The sequence below is a fragment of the Lolium perenne genome, chromosome 7, assembly GCF_019359855.2.
Source record: "Lolium perenne isolate Kyuss_39 chromosome 7, Kyuss_2.0, whole genome shotgun sequence".
In the NCBI taxonomy this organism is placed as follows: Eukaryota; Viridiplantae; Streptophyta; class Magnoliopsida; order Poales; family Poaceae; genus Lolium; species Lolium perenne.
The window spans coordinates 286433861-286448299 of NC_067250.2; the positions used below are offsets into that span (position 1 = coordinate 286433861).

Genomic DNA, 14439 nt, shown 5'->3' on the forward strand with positions numbered 1-14439 from the left:
CATGGCTTCAAGTCCAGGGGGTGTGTTCCTATTATTATTGTAAGAATTCCCATAAGAATTACCATAGCCGTTGCCATTATTATAAGGATATGGCCTATAGTTGTTACTAGAATTGTTCCGGTAAGCATTGTTGTTGAAATTATTATTTTTAATGAAGTTTACATCAACATGTTCTTCTTGTGAAACCAATGAAGCTAATGGAACATTATTAGGATCAATATTAGTCCTATCATTCACAAGCATAGACATAATAGCATCAATCTTATCACTCAAGGAAGAGGTTTCTTCGACAGAGTTTACCTTCTTACCTTGTGGAGCTCTTTCCGTGTGCCATTCAGAGTAGTTGATCATCATATTATCAAGAAGCTTTGTTGCTTCACCAAGAGTGATGGACATAAAGGTACCTCCAGCAGCTGAATCCAATAAATTCCGTGAAGAAAAATTTAGTCCTGCATAGAAGGTTTGGATGATCATCCAAGTAGTCAGTCCATGGGTTGGGCAATTTTTAACCAGAGATTTCATTCTTTCCCAAGCTTGAGCAACATGTTCAGTATCTAATTGTTTAAAATTCATTATGCTACTCCTCAAAGATATAATTTTAGCAGGGGGATAATATCTACCAATAAAAGCATCCTTGCATTTAGTCCATGAATCAATACTATTCTTAGGCAGAGATAGCAACCAATCTTTAGCTCTTCCTCTTAATGAGAAAGGGAACAATTTTAGTTTAATAATATCACCATCTACATCTTTATATTTTTGCATTTCACATAGTTCAACAAAATTATTAAGATGGGCAGCAGCATCATCAGTAACTAACACCGAGAAAATTGCTCTCGCATAACAAGATTCAGTAAAGCAGGTTTAATTTCAAAGAATTCTGCTGTAGTAGCAGGTGGAGCAATAGGTGTGCATAGGAAATCATTATTATTTGTGGTTGTGAAGTCACACAACTTAGTATTTTCAGCGTTGGCCATTTTAGCAACAGTAAATAAAGCAAACTAGATAAAGTAAATGCAAGTAACTAATTTTTTTGTGTTTTTGATATAGCAAACAAGATAGCAAATAAAGTAAAACTAGCAACTAATTTTTTTGTATTTTGATTTAGTGCAGCAAACAAAGTAGTAAATAAAACTAAGCAAGACAAAAACAAAGTAAAGAGATTGAGAAGTGGAGACTCCCCTTGCAGCGTGTCTTGATCTCCCGGCAACGGCGCCGGAAAAGAGCTTGATGGCGTGTAACTCACACGTTCGTTGGGAACCCCAAGAGGAAGGTATGATGCGCACAGCAGCAAGTTTTCCCTCGAGAAAGAAACCAAGGTTTATCGAACCAGGAGGAGCCAAGAAGCACGTTGAAGGTTGATGGCGGCGGGATGTAGTGCGGCGCAACACCAGGGATTCCGGCGCCAACGTGGAACCTGCACAACACAACCAAAGTACTTTGCCCCAATGAAACAGTGAGGTTGTCAATCTCATCGGCTTGCTGTAACAAAGGATTAACCGTATTGTGTGGAAGATGATTGTTTGCAGAAAACAGTAGAACAAGTATTGCAGTAGATTGTATTTCAGTAAAGAGAATTGGACCGGGGTCCACAGTTCACTAGAGGTGTCTCTCCCATAAGACGAACAGCATGTTGGGTGAACAAATTACGGTTGGGCAATTGACAAATAAAGAGAGCATGACCATGCACATACATATCATGATGAGTCTAGTGAGATTTAATTGGGCATTACGACAAAGTACATAGTCCGCCATCCAACCGCATCTATGCCTAAAAAGTCCACCTTCGGGTTATCATCCGAACCCCCTCCGATTAAGTTGCTAACAACAGACAATTGCATTAAGTATTGCGCGTAATGTAACTAGTGACTACATCCTTGAACATAGCACTAATGTTTTATCCCTAGTGGCAACAGCACATCCATAACCTTAGAGGTTCTTGTCACCCCTCAGCATTCACGGAGACATGAACCCACTATCGAGCATAAATACTCCCTCTTGGAGTTACTAGCATCAACTTGGCCAGAGCATCTACTAATAACGGAGAGCATGCAAGATCATAAACAACACATAGATATAACTTTGATAATCAACATAACAAGTATTCTCTATTCATCGGATCCCAACAAACGCAACATATAGAATTACAGATAGATGATCTTGATCATGTTAGGCAGCTCACAAGATCTGACAATGATAGCACAATGGGGAGAAGACAACCATCTAGCTACTGCTATGGACCCATAGTCCAGGGGTAGACTACTCACACATCATACCGGAGGCGACCATGGCGGCGTAGAGTCCTCCGGGAGATGATTCCCCTCTCCGGCAGGGTGCCGGAGGCAATCTCCTGGATCCCCCGAGATGGGATCGGCGTTGGCGGCGTCTCTGGAAGGTTTTCCGTATCGTGGCTCTCGGTACTGGGGGGTTTCGTCACGGAGGCTTTAAGTAGGCGGAAGGGCAAGTCAGGAGGGGGCACAGGGGCCCCAGATGACAGGGCGGCGCGGCCAAGGGGGGGGCCGCGCCGCCCTAGGGTTTGGGCTCCCTGTGGCCCCACTTCGTTTCGTCTTCGGACTTCTGGAAGCTTCGTGGAAAAATAGGCCCCTGGGCGTTGATTTCGTCCAATTCCGAGAATATTTCCTTACTAGGATTTCTGAAACCAAAAACAGCAGAAAACAGCAACTGGCACTTCGGCATCTTGTTAATAGGTTAGTTCCAGAAAATGCACGAATATGACATAAAGTGTGCATAAAACATGTAGATAACATCAATAATGTGGCATGGAACATAAGAAATTATCGATACGTCGGAGACGTATCACATATCAATTCCTCAAAGAGCTCTTATGTGCAATATTGATGAAATTGCGAAATAAATCCATATTTATGATACTTGTTGCCTTTTCTCAAAACACTCCAACTAGCTCTATTTCCCTTATTGTTAGTTGTGATGTTTTTGAGGTTTAACTTGGTTGAAGTTCATTCATATACCATAAGTGAAAATTGGAGCCATAGGCTATATATGCTTCTTAAGCAAACATCCTTTGGTCTATTTTATGACTTCATCTTGGATATCTTGTCTTATCTATTTTGTTAACATCTTGTGTGTGCGTGTTTCTTTATGGACCACTTTGTCCACTTTAGAAACTCATATACATAAGAGCGTTAATCCATCACCTTGATATCCTTGTTCTTTGCCAACTATCTCCTTATCCTTTTGATTTTAATGTTATTGGTAAAGAAGATTTATGAGTGCTTGGTTTATTTGTTTCTCTTCATGCACTCATATCTCGTAATTGTTGGACTCAAGTTGTTCTTGATAAGCATATTCTCTTTATCTTTGTTGTGTTCTAAATGATATATAGGGAGTAAGGATTCCATGTTTGTGCATATTGTATTCAAATGCAAACATTATAAATTGTGCACGAACCTTGGGGAGCTTTCTTATTTTTAGAGCACTATATCTCTCTTATCATGATATCTTTATTAGTCCAAGTGGATCTTTGATTGCTCATTTCACCATGTTATCTTTATGCAATCTTTGATCCTCAATATAGTTTGACTTCCTTCAAGTATTCATCATTGGATATGTGCACTTGATTCCACTCAAATTATGAGAAGTTCACCCTTTGGGGAGGAACTCACATTATATTGGTCTTCTAAAATTTTCACCCATTTTGACAATCGATGCCAATGGGGGAGAAGTTTAGAGGGTTTAAGGGAATGGTTTTATACTTAAGTTTGGTTTGTGCTTAAGTGTTTTGCCTCTCATGCATTCCATATTTATATGTCTTGCATGGTTGTATATATATAGTGGAAACTATCCCAAAGGTTAATCTTGACAATATATGCAATGCATTCATGTTCATCACACGTGCATACATTGTGGGGGAGTTTTCTCTATATATATTGGTTCTACTCACATCTCTTGCATTTGCTGTAGTTGTGTGAGTAGAGCCGGTTTTTGATATGGGCTAGTAGCTTTGTGTTACTTGACCATATCAAATACAACCTCTTGTATACAACTTATTCTCGGATAAGTTGCGTACTTGTCACTAATATTCATTATATAAACCCTCTTATTGTGGTTGTCATCAATTACCAAAATGGGGGAGATTGTAAGGGTACATTGCCCCTATGTGTGGTTTTGGTAATTAATGACAACCCCTATGGACTAATGTTTTCATTGAGTTTATATGAAGGAATATTCCATAGGTACTACTTGTACTCCATGTGTTGGATTCAAGTATGGATGCCATGAAGATAAAAGGTATTCTTTGTGTATTGGCATCAAGATCATCGGTATGAAGATACATATATGTGATATGATCAATAAGAAGAAATGAAGATGGAGTTCTTATGTGGAACTCAATATTAGCCATGCTCTATCTTATGTGAGTATGAGAAGATACAAGGTTGAGTTGGGCAAGTTCAAGATGAGCATCTCAAGTGAATCACATGCTTGAAGCTTGCCGTCCATTTGGTGATAATGGACTAGTGAAGATGTGCATCAATGGAGCTTTCCCATCATAGTGTATGGGGGAGCATTTGTTAGTCTTCACGAAGCAACATCGGTCAAGTGAGGCATTCCGGCTTGAGTGAAGCTTGAAGAGTTATCATCAAGATCAAGCGGGATGCGCAAGGCAAAGGTATGGCCTTGCTAGGTTTTCCTTTTACCGGTCTCAAGGTGGATGTTGGGAGACCGGATTATAGGAAAGATAGCCGCACTATTAAGAGGGGCTTTCGGTTGAGTAACTTGATCACATCGTCTTAGGGAGCTCAATCCTTTGCATACTTTGCATATCCTTATTGCTTCTTGGTGTTTCTCTATGTGAGGTTCTTGAGCTTGTTGCTAGCTTTACAACAAGCCCAAGTTCATCGAAAACGGAGTTCGCATGCATCTTCTATTGCGTTTTCGAGGTTGGGTGATTTTACCGGTTATTCATGATATAAGGTTCTACCCTTTTATATTCATGATAAAATCCCCTCCTACAGTTTCTTGAGTTTGCACTTTCTATTGGATAGCATTTGTTGTTATCTTTCCAACGAAATTAGTTTCATGTCAATCGGAGTTCGGGAGCAATAGTTATTAAAGAAAAGGTAAAAGAAGAAAAAGAAAAAGAAAAGAAAAAAGGGGAAGGCTGCCGGTTGGCGCCCGGCCTGCCGGGCCGCACGCCGGCCCACCCGGTCCGCACCGCGCGCCAACCGGACCGGGCGGCCACCGGCCCACGCGCCGGCCTAGACTAGCTGCCCCTCCGGTCCAACCGGGATTTGACCGGCCGCCTCTCCGTCCGGAGGCCCACGCGGCCTGCGCCCCAGCAACGCGCCCGCGCGGCCTGCCCTCCAGCGCCGCCCGAGCGCCGGGCCGCCGCCGCCCACACGGCCTGTGCCGCTTCCCCGCGCGGCCAGAGCCTTTTCGCCGCCTGTGCGCTGCTTCCGCCCCGCCCGGTTGCTGGGCCGGTCGGACCGGGCAGGCCTCCGGTCTCCCCAGCCCAGGCTCCGGTCAACCGGCCTGGCAGCCGGCCTGGGCACATTTTCAGCCCGTTTTTTATGCGATTTTCACCCGGTTTTCTCCCCAACGGTTATTTTTCTCCTTAGACTATAAATAGCCCTTCTTCCACCTTGAGCAACAACTTCTTCCCTTTTTGTAATATCCCAGGTATTGGGGTTACAAAAATAGAGGAAACAGATGTGTGCATTGCATTCATGCATAGAAAATCTGGGGAATTTTCGCGCTTTAAAGTAAAACAGTCACAATAACTGAAGTTTCACTTGACCTTGGTGGAATTGAAGTAGCTCATCAAGTCAAGCGCTATAAACCTCAATGTGACTTTGGTTAGAACATTGTTTTGGGTAGAGATGATTTGATCTAAGGGGTTAGATCAAATGGAACTAATAATCAACACAACAACACTTTACTCAATGATCAATTGCTTGATCTTATAAAAGATTATAATATGATAATCCTTGCCACAACATATGAACATCCATTTAATTGGAAATCAAGTAACAATAATTAGGAGTAACTATTCCTAACTTATCTTTTCCATGTCTGAAACTAATCCTTGATCCTACCATGAACCTCATGGTATTCATTCTACTTTAATCTTGAAAACAAGACAAGGAGATCCAACTAAGGAATATAATTCTTCTTTAGTCCAAATTATTATACATCAAAACCAGAGAGGTGAGAGCTCTATATTATTTATTATAGAAGCAATAACAAACCTTAAACTGAACCTTGGATATACATCCAAGTATTCAAACCATCATCTTTAAGAGGAACCCTAGAATATTATTCAAGACAATTCCTAGAGAGAGAACCTAATTATGTTAAACCTAGATATTGATGATCACATCAACCTCTAGGGAGCCTAACCCTAGGTTAGTACTAAAGACCTTCCCAAATGAGAGAGACCAATCATACTAATTCTAGCTTTACCTATTTAAGAATCAAGGATAAACTTTGAACTAAAGTATTAGGTAAACCATTTCATCTTGGAGTGGTGAGATAACCAAGATAGCCAAGTGGAGTTTTAGACTAAATACCTATTGAGATCTTGTGAGTACACCATAAACCCTAGAATAACCATCCCTTTATAAGAGAGCCCAAGCTATGGTGTTACACACAAGTAGTTGGGGCAACACTTGAATATAAGGAAGAGAACTATCCATATACCAGATGATTATATCATCATTGATCAAGTAGAACCCTAACATAATATCTCAGGCATTCTCCTGGGATATAAATTATTGAAACAACCATAGTAGTTCCATACAAGAAGGTAAATTAGAAGTGCTATACCTTGATTGATCAAGACAATACTTGATCATGGAAGAGAGAACTCGTTTAATGAGAGATCCCTAGGAATACAAACCTTGATCATTATAAATTGAGTGATGATCATAAACCCTAAGAACTTGAGGTAGAGATATTAAGAACAAGTGGATCATGCCTAATCCATGACCATGCTTTGGAGAAATAGGAGAATAATTCAAATGCTAACACTTATATGATTCGTAGATATCATCCCCACATGAAATCATAGGGAGGTAACTAGTAAGCAAACCTAGACTTATATCTCAACCTTTACTTGTGAACCACTTGGTGATTATAAGAAGAATCCTACCATATCCATATTTCAGAAACTAAACAACCTAAGAAAACCTTAGAGTTAAACTCTATACTCTAAATGGTGAGAAACCATCCATCCATATGACCAAAGTTAACTATAAAAAGAACTATAACCACTGTAGTTACTTTAATGATTAATTGAGAATGCTAATAGAAGTTAATTGGTAGAAGATAAAACCAATTCTCAAATCCTTAGTAATTAGAGAAGCACATGAAATAATAAACAAGTAACCATTTTACCATGCATTGGGGAGATTAAACCTAGCACATGTAATATGATGTCATCCCAATTCTATAAATTAGAATTGTATCTCAACCCTAGTTTACACACCACTATGGAGATTGCAATATAAACCTAGACCATAATTGTGAATCAAACCCATGGCCATTAGGTAAACATCATTAGAACCCTAGCATTGCACTCTCATGCTCAATTACTAAACAAAAGAGACATCTAATGATAAGTCCTATAGTTAAAACCCACACATGGTGATCAACTATTTATCTTTGTAACCAAGATCAACCATGATGGAACAATGCCTACCTTAGATACTTTCAAATATAATAATAGTGTTAACTTTACAAGGGGGTTGTAATAGAAATCATAAAACCCTAATAGTTGATGCTCACATAAAATCATATGTGAACAACCAACTCCTCAAACAAGATAACAAGCCCTAATGATAACTCCTGAAATACCTTGAGCTAGAATTATCAATTCTAATAATTTTAAACAGAGTTGATTACACAAGAAAAAGAAAGTTAAAATGAGTGCATAAAATCATGATTAATAAAAATTTACAATGTAGCTCACATATATTAAATGTTTATCCCAAAAACAATGCAGGAAAGTATTCATCGTTTAATAGTCCTACTGAAATTCAAATTATTTGATACCTGCATGGTATCACATGATTTAAATTTGAATTAAAACAAGAATTTAAAAAAAATAGAATTGAAAACAGAAAATAAAACAGAAAAAGAAGAGAGGAGGGAAAAACCTACCTGGACCTTACCTGCACCGCAGCCCAGGCTGCAGCCCAGCAACCAAGCCCGTAGCAACCCAGCAGTAGCCCACCAACGCGGCCCAAGCACCAGCCCATGAGCAGCCTGGATACCCTTTCGTTAAAAAATAATGGGAGGGGGTCGTCCTCATCCCCTCCGTGCGCAGGAGGCCACGGCGACGCCGTGCTCGTCTTCCCCGTCGTGCTGTCGACCTCCCCTTGCTCCAAGCGGTGATGAGGCTCGCCTCTGGAGCCCTATAAGTAACCCAGGTCAACAAATGAGCTCCGTTTCCTTCCTCCTCCGCTCGAATTCCTCACAGACGGAAAACCTAGCTCGCCGGTCTTGTTCGTCGCCGTCGATTGAAGCATCGCCGAGCCACACTGAGAAGCCCTGGAGCTCCGCCAAGCCCCCAGCAACATCCTCGTCGACGCACGCTTGCCGGGAAGCCTCGAGGACCTCGAATTGCTACCTCACTGCCCCGCCGGTCACCATCAACCGTCGCCGTTCGTCGTCGCCATAGACCTCCCCTCGCCTCGCCGACCTCACCACTGCGTTCCTGGTGAGCTCACGAGCCTCCCAGTACCCTCGCTTCGCTTGATTACGCCCTGCATCGTCGCCACGCCACTTGCCCGTGTCCGCCGCCGCAGTACCTCGCCGTTGAGCTTGCTCCGGTGACCAAATAGGGGCGGCGCTAGTACCATATTGCTCACGGGGGTGTGCTTGTTCGATTGGTGCTAGTGAATCGTCCGCCCGAGCCCGGGAACGGCGGCGCCGTCGCCGAATCCCGCCGGCCAGGAGCTTCCCCGGCCAACTCACCTATTTTGACCTGGTCAGCCACACGTGGCAGCTGACCTGGCAGCAGCCCCACCAGTCAGTGACTGGGTGGGTAGGTTAGCCGGGTGTATTTAGTTATTTCCTTTTAAATTTCAATTCAATAATTACTGCAACTTTGCAAATTTATATAAAATTCATATTAAGTAAAAAAAAATATAAATAAGATATTAAAATTCTTAGAAAAGAAAACTCTATCCAATAAAAATATAAAATGAAATTTTTATTTTTAATAAAAATTTAATTATTTAATACTTGATATTTAAGCCTTTAATTTTAATTCTAAATTCAGTTAAAATTCAATAATTAGGAAAACTTCATAAAATAAATAAAAACCAGTAAGTAAATAAGGAAAACATTAAAATTAATTTTCCTTTTCTATCAGCTTGTTAAATCCTTATTAGGAGGATTTAAAACCCTAAATAATAATTACCTTAATTATAAATTGTTTAAAAATAATAAAATACCAAATTCCATATTATTTTATTTTCCAAGTTATCAATAACTTCAACTTTAACATGAAGTTATTAATCATAGAATTAAATGATAAATAGCAAAACCTAAATTCCACATGGAGTGATAATACAACCATATCATTTCATGTGAAACCCTAAACCCTAAATTCATTTAGATCCTAGTTCCATTATTACATGTGAACCCTAAATTGCTTCTAACCTAAACCCTAGGTTAGAACATGTGATCATGGTACCTTCGTTCAAAGCATAGAACCCTAGTAGCAAGTAAATACCTGTCCTGACCACATAAAATGTAGAAGACCTAGCACTAATATATAGATATCCCATGTGTTCATCTTCATCAAACCTAGATAATCAAAGTAGGGTGAACCAAGTGTAAACCCTAGATCCTATTACCAAAGCCATCATCCATATTCATTCCTACTTAGCATCACACCAATGTGATGAACCTCATGAGCAACTATGCCAAAACCTGAGCATTACCTAACCATATTCCACTAAACCCTACTAGTATTGGATATTTATCAACCATCCTATTCAGAAGCCAATTACTCCTTACTTAATAGAACCAACAGTAAAACCTAGACCACTTCAACCCTAATTGATATACTTCTTATTAATTAAGAAGTATGTTCTTCAAAAGTTATTCTTTTGAAGAAAATAAGGAATCATCATCAACCCTGCTTATAAGGACCTATAAACCCTAGCCAGCTATCACCAGCAAGGTATACCAACCTTGATAGCAACTATTTATAATAGATTGCTCAAGATGCTTAGGCTTAACTCAACCTTACAAGCCCTTGGTATTGATGAATCCAACCTTGTTTGGATCCATCTAAAATCTACTCCAGAGCCAATTGGAACCATAGTTAACCAGAACCCCTCAACCTAATTATCATATTTGTTCTTTATTAAAGAACATGTTCTTCCAAAGTTATTCTTTTAAAGTATATGATAATTAATCATCAACCATGCCATATAGTACTAAAACTGACCACTGTTCTTTACTTGTTAACATTATGCCAATTATCACTCTTTGTCTGCTCAATTGATTATTATGCTCTATTAACTACCTGTTTATAATACCAAGTAATCACACCTGAATAAGAACCTTGTTAGTGAATCACTCTAAAAGTGCAACACACCCTGAACCAATCATTACAAGTCACTAATCCTAAATCATCGGGGTTAGGTCACGCTTAGAGCGATTGCATCTCATTCTTATGCATTATTGCATCCTTGCCAATCTTTTAAACATCGTCCTTACCGGACGATGATGCTATTTTAGAATTTGGAGTTATTGCGTATCGAAGACCTTGTCTGCATAATCTTGCAGTCAAGAAAGGCAAGTTCATCACTTGCTCATGTCATTTGAGTATTTCTATCAAATTACTTGCAAAGTATTATGGTTACCACTATTGCATAAAAATCAAAACCACTACTTTCATAACTATGAATATGACTATGTGGTGGGCAATGGAACCATGGATTGTGTTGATATGGTGGAGGTTCCATTGCAAGGGTTTATATCCATCTAGGATTAAACAACAAATGTCGCCAGTGATTCTTGTGCCGTAATACCCGTGTTAACCATAAGATCCGGAGTGGGACGGAATAGTCAAAAGTGTTTCCACCTCTCGTTCATCAACGGATGCGCTTTACCGTAGACACTTGTATCTGTCAGGGCAAGCGGTTGGCTGGGGAAGCCTTAAGTCCCCACGGCATAGTCCGTAGACACTTGTCGCTCGAAGAGCAAGCGGTTGGCTGGGGAAGCCTTAAGTCCCCACGGTATTGCGGTCTATGATGGGTTGCAGCTACCGGCGAAGGAGTTTGGTTCGATCCCAAACTGTCGTCGTGGTCGGGGTCCACCCGTGAGTGGGAATAATGGGACCGGCGAGGACCCAGGGTCGGGGCATGCAACAAAGGGTGGGTGTTCGAGGTAGCGGAGGAACATGATTGGCTAGACCTTATACCGGGCCTCACACCATAGGAAGTGTGGACGAGCTCGCGGCTCGGTTGGCACCAAGGTTAAGATCTCTTATGGGTAAAGCAACACACCTCTGCAGAGTGTAAAGAACCGTGACCTGTCACTCCCTGTTCCGGGATATGGAACTGCGAACGCGACCGGAAAGGAGCTCCATGAAGTTCTAGTAAACCGGTGAAGGCTGACGGACATAGTTCTTCTGAATAAAAGCAACCTTTTGAAGAAATGGTTATGAAAACTTGCATTGGTATTAGACTTTCTGGTCTAATGCTGTAGCTAGTGCATTAAACACCTCTTTCCTATAATGAACTTGTTGAGTACGCTCGTACTCATCCCACTCTTAAATCCCCTGCTTAGATATGGAGGCATCGAAGGAGGATCTACCGTGCAACTCGAAGACCGAGGAGTCAACAACTACTTCAAGATACAGGACCCTGTCAGAGGAGTCAGATACCACATCCATCAAGGAAACACTACTAGGAAAAGGCTTATAGCCGCACTTCTTACCGCCGGCGAGTCCAATTTAAAGATGCCGGCGGTAAATTACCACCGGCGAGTTGAAATGGGGTTGCCAGGGTAGTGCCATTACCGCTGGCGAATTGGAATTGGAAATGCCGGCGGTAAGGTGGGCCGAGATCACCCAGATGAACCTTGCTTTACCACCGGCGAGTTTGATCCGAAAGTGCCGGGGGTAAAATTCCTACCACCGGCAAAATAGATTGGATAGCGCCGGAATTAAAGTGAGTTCGAACGGGCCAACCAGGCCGAAATTACCGCTGGCCTCCCCGAATCCTTTTCGCCAGCGATGGAAAAATAGCCCCGCCGCCGCCAGCAAATTCGCCAGCGTTATTTGGCCTATACCACCCCCACGACCGAGACGCACCCCATCCTATCCGCTCAGCCACCAAATTCCCCACTCATCCCCTTTTCTTCCGTCGCTCCGCTCCATGGTGGTTCTCGCCGGCCGCCCCTGCCACCAGATTCCCTCGACGACGCCCCATCAGCTCCCACCCACCTCCACCGCCCTATCCCTCCCTTCTCGCCACCCAGATCTCGCCGCGACCGCCCGCCGCAGCGGCCAGATCTCCACTTCCGGCCGCCCGCCTCGCGAGGATCATCCGTCCGCCGCTCCCCCACGACCCCGCACACACGTCCCTCGTCGGATCGGTGAGTTGCGAAATGTTGCTACGTGCTTCCGAGTTTTTTTTTGGGGGATTTTTGCTGGTTGCTTTGTCTGATCCGTGGTGGTGCGATTCCTCCATGCAGTGTGTGTGCGCTCGCGTGCGGAAGCGGTTAGGGAACGGCGGAGAGGAGCTCGGAGGCGATCTGAGGGAGGGGCGCGTGTCCCATTTCCTGCTCCCGTGGGTTGCGATCCGTTCATCGGCTGTAGATCCGCCAAGGTACCCTTCGATCTCTAATAGATCTACGCGTCAGCAAATATCTGCTCTGCTCTGCATCTGTATGGTTTCGTTTCATGTAAATGGACCCGCGCGGGGAGCGATCCCTGCTATTCAATAAAAAAAACTGCCCTGCATGGTATAGTTTACCATTTCAAAGCTGAAAGCGTAGTTCTGTATGTGCTTGTTCACACCAAAGTCGATGCTTTTGTCAAGTTCACACCGTTGCTAGCTCCCTGATGAAACCACAATATCTGCTCCTGCGTCCGATTGTGTGTAATGCTGGCGAAATTTTGGATGCTAGACGTCTAAAATTGTGAATTCTGATGATGGAATTGGTCCCTTGATATATCGTGTCTTTGTATGTTTGTTTTTGTGTGTTTAATTCTTTGTGCAGATATTATCCTTTAAGCACTGCCATTTTTAGTTTCAAATAAGTTGCATCTCCGAGCAGCAAAAAAATTAATAGAGGCCTAACAAGCAAACAGAGATGAACCTAGTAATTGCAAATCAATCTTGCATGTACCAAAGAGATCAACCCCTAACCATGTCCCAGACTGCAATACCAAATCATTAGGCCCGAATGTGATGGGAAGCTGCATGATGGAAAATCACTGCATTCAAATTCTCCTGGAGAAATAGTCTATAAATTATGGACATCCTTGATTGCTGTTTAGATTACATAATACAGCTATCATAATTTCTGTTTTTGCATGACTTTCCGGTTCCTTTCTAGTAGTATTCAGTATATTTTTTCTCGCATGGTATGTTTGATTCAACCATTTTCAGCTATGCTATCTTTAATTTGATTTGCTCAGTTTGGCTAATACTGAAACTACGACCTATTGGCATACCGGATTCATGATGCAAGATATTTCCTTCTTTTTTCTTCAGAGAAGTGTTCTAATGCTCCTACTGATGAGTCAGCTGCAGGTCGTCGACCTCTACTACAACTAGCTAAATATTCGGGCGATATCGCTGGCGAGCTGAGACGGGCAACGTCTTCGGCGAGCTGAGACGGAGCTGGCGACGAGAAGGCGACGTCACCGGCGAGCTGAGACGGACGACGTCACCGGAGTCTGTGTTTTCTAAACATACTCTTGGTCTGTGCGTTGTAATGCGTTGTAATATAATACCTGTTCTATTTAAATAAAATAAAGAGATAACTTGATCTTTATGGACCTGTTTTTTTTTTTTAATCCTATACAAACATAGCACTGGCGAATTGGCCTGTGCGCTGGAGGTAATGCAAAGTACTGCTGGCGAATAGGCTAAACGCCAGGGGTAACAAATACCGCCGGCGAATACACGAAAGCGCCGGGGGTAACATCATGTTACCGCTGGCGAAACGGAAGGTGCCGGCGGTAACCACTTACCACCGGCGAGGTGATCGCCGGCGAACGCGAAGGCGCCGGCGGTAGCCCAATTCCATGCGCCAGCGGTAAGGCTATTTGTAGTAGTGAAAAAACCTAGTTTAGCCATAGAAGGGAACTAGCTTCCTAAACCTACCTCCTATTTAGCTAGAATCTATTCTTAGCCTCTATAGCTAGTTAAACACTCTACAAATAGAGTTCGTGATAGGATTAGACTACGAGTCGTTCTTCTGGAGTTA

The 14439-nt window shown here is 42.2% G+C and overlaps 1 long non-coding RNA gene across 2 annotated transcripts; it reads left to right on the forward strand.

Moving 5' to 3' along the window:
- The first annotated feature begins 12337 nt into the window (after positions 1–12337).
- Positions 12338–13984, forward strand: LOC127317239 (uncharacterized). 2 transcript variants are annotated; one of them, XR_007861000.2, is made up of 3 exons: positions 12338–12597; positions 12697–12830; positions 13755–13984. It is a non-coding gene; the product is annotated as an uncharacterized lncRNA (long non-coding RNA). The 2 variants fall into 2 exon arrangements; XR_011748513.1 differs by having other exon boundaries at positions 13761–13984.
- Positions 13985–14439: the final 455 nt, after the last annotated feature.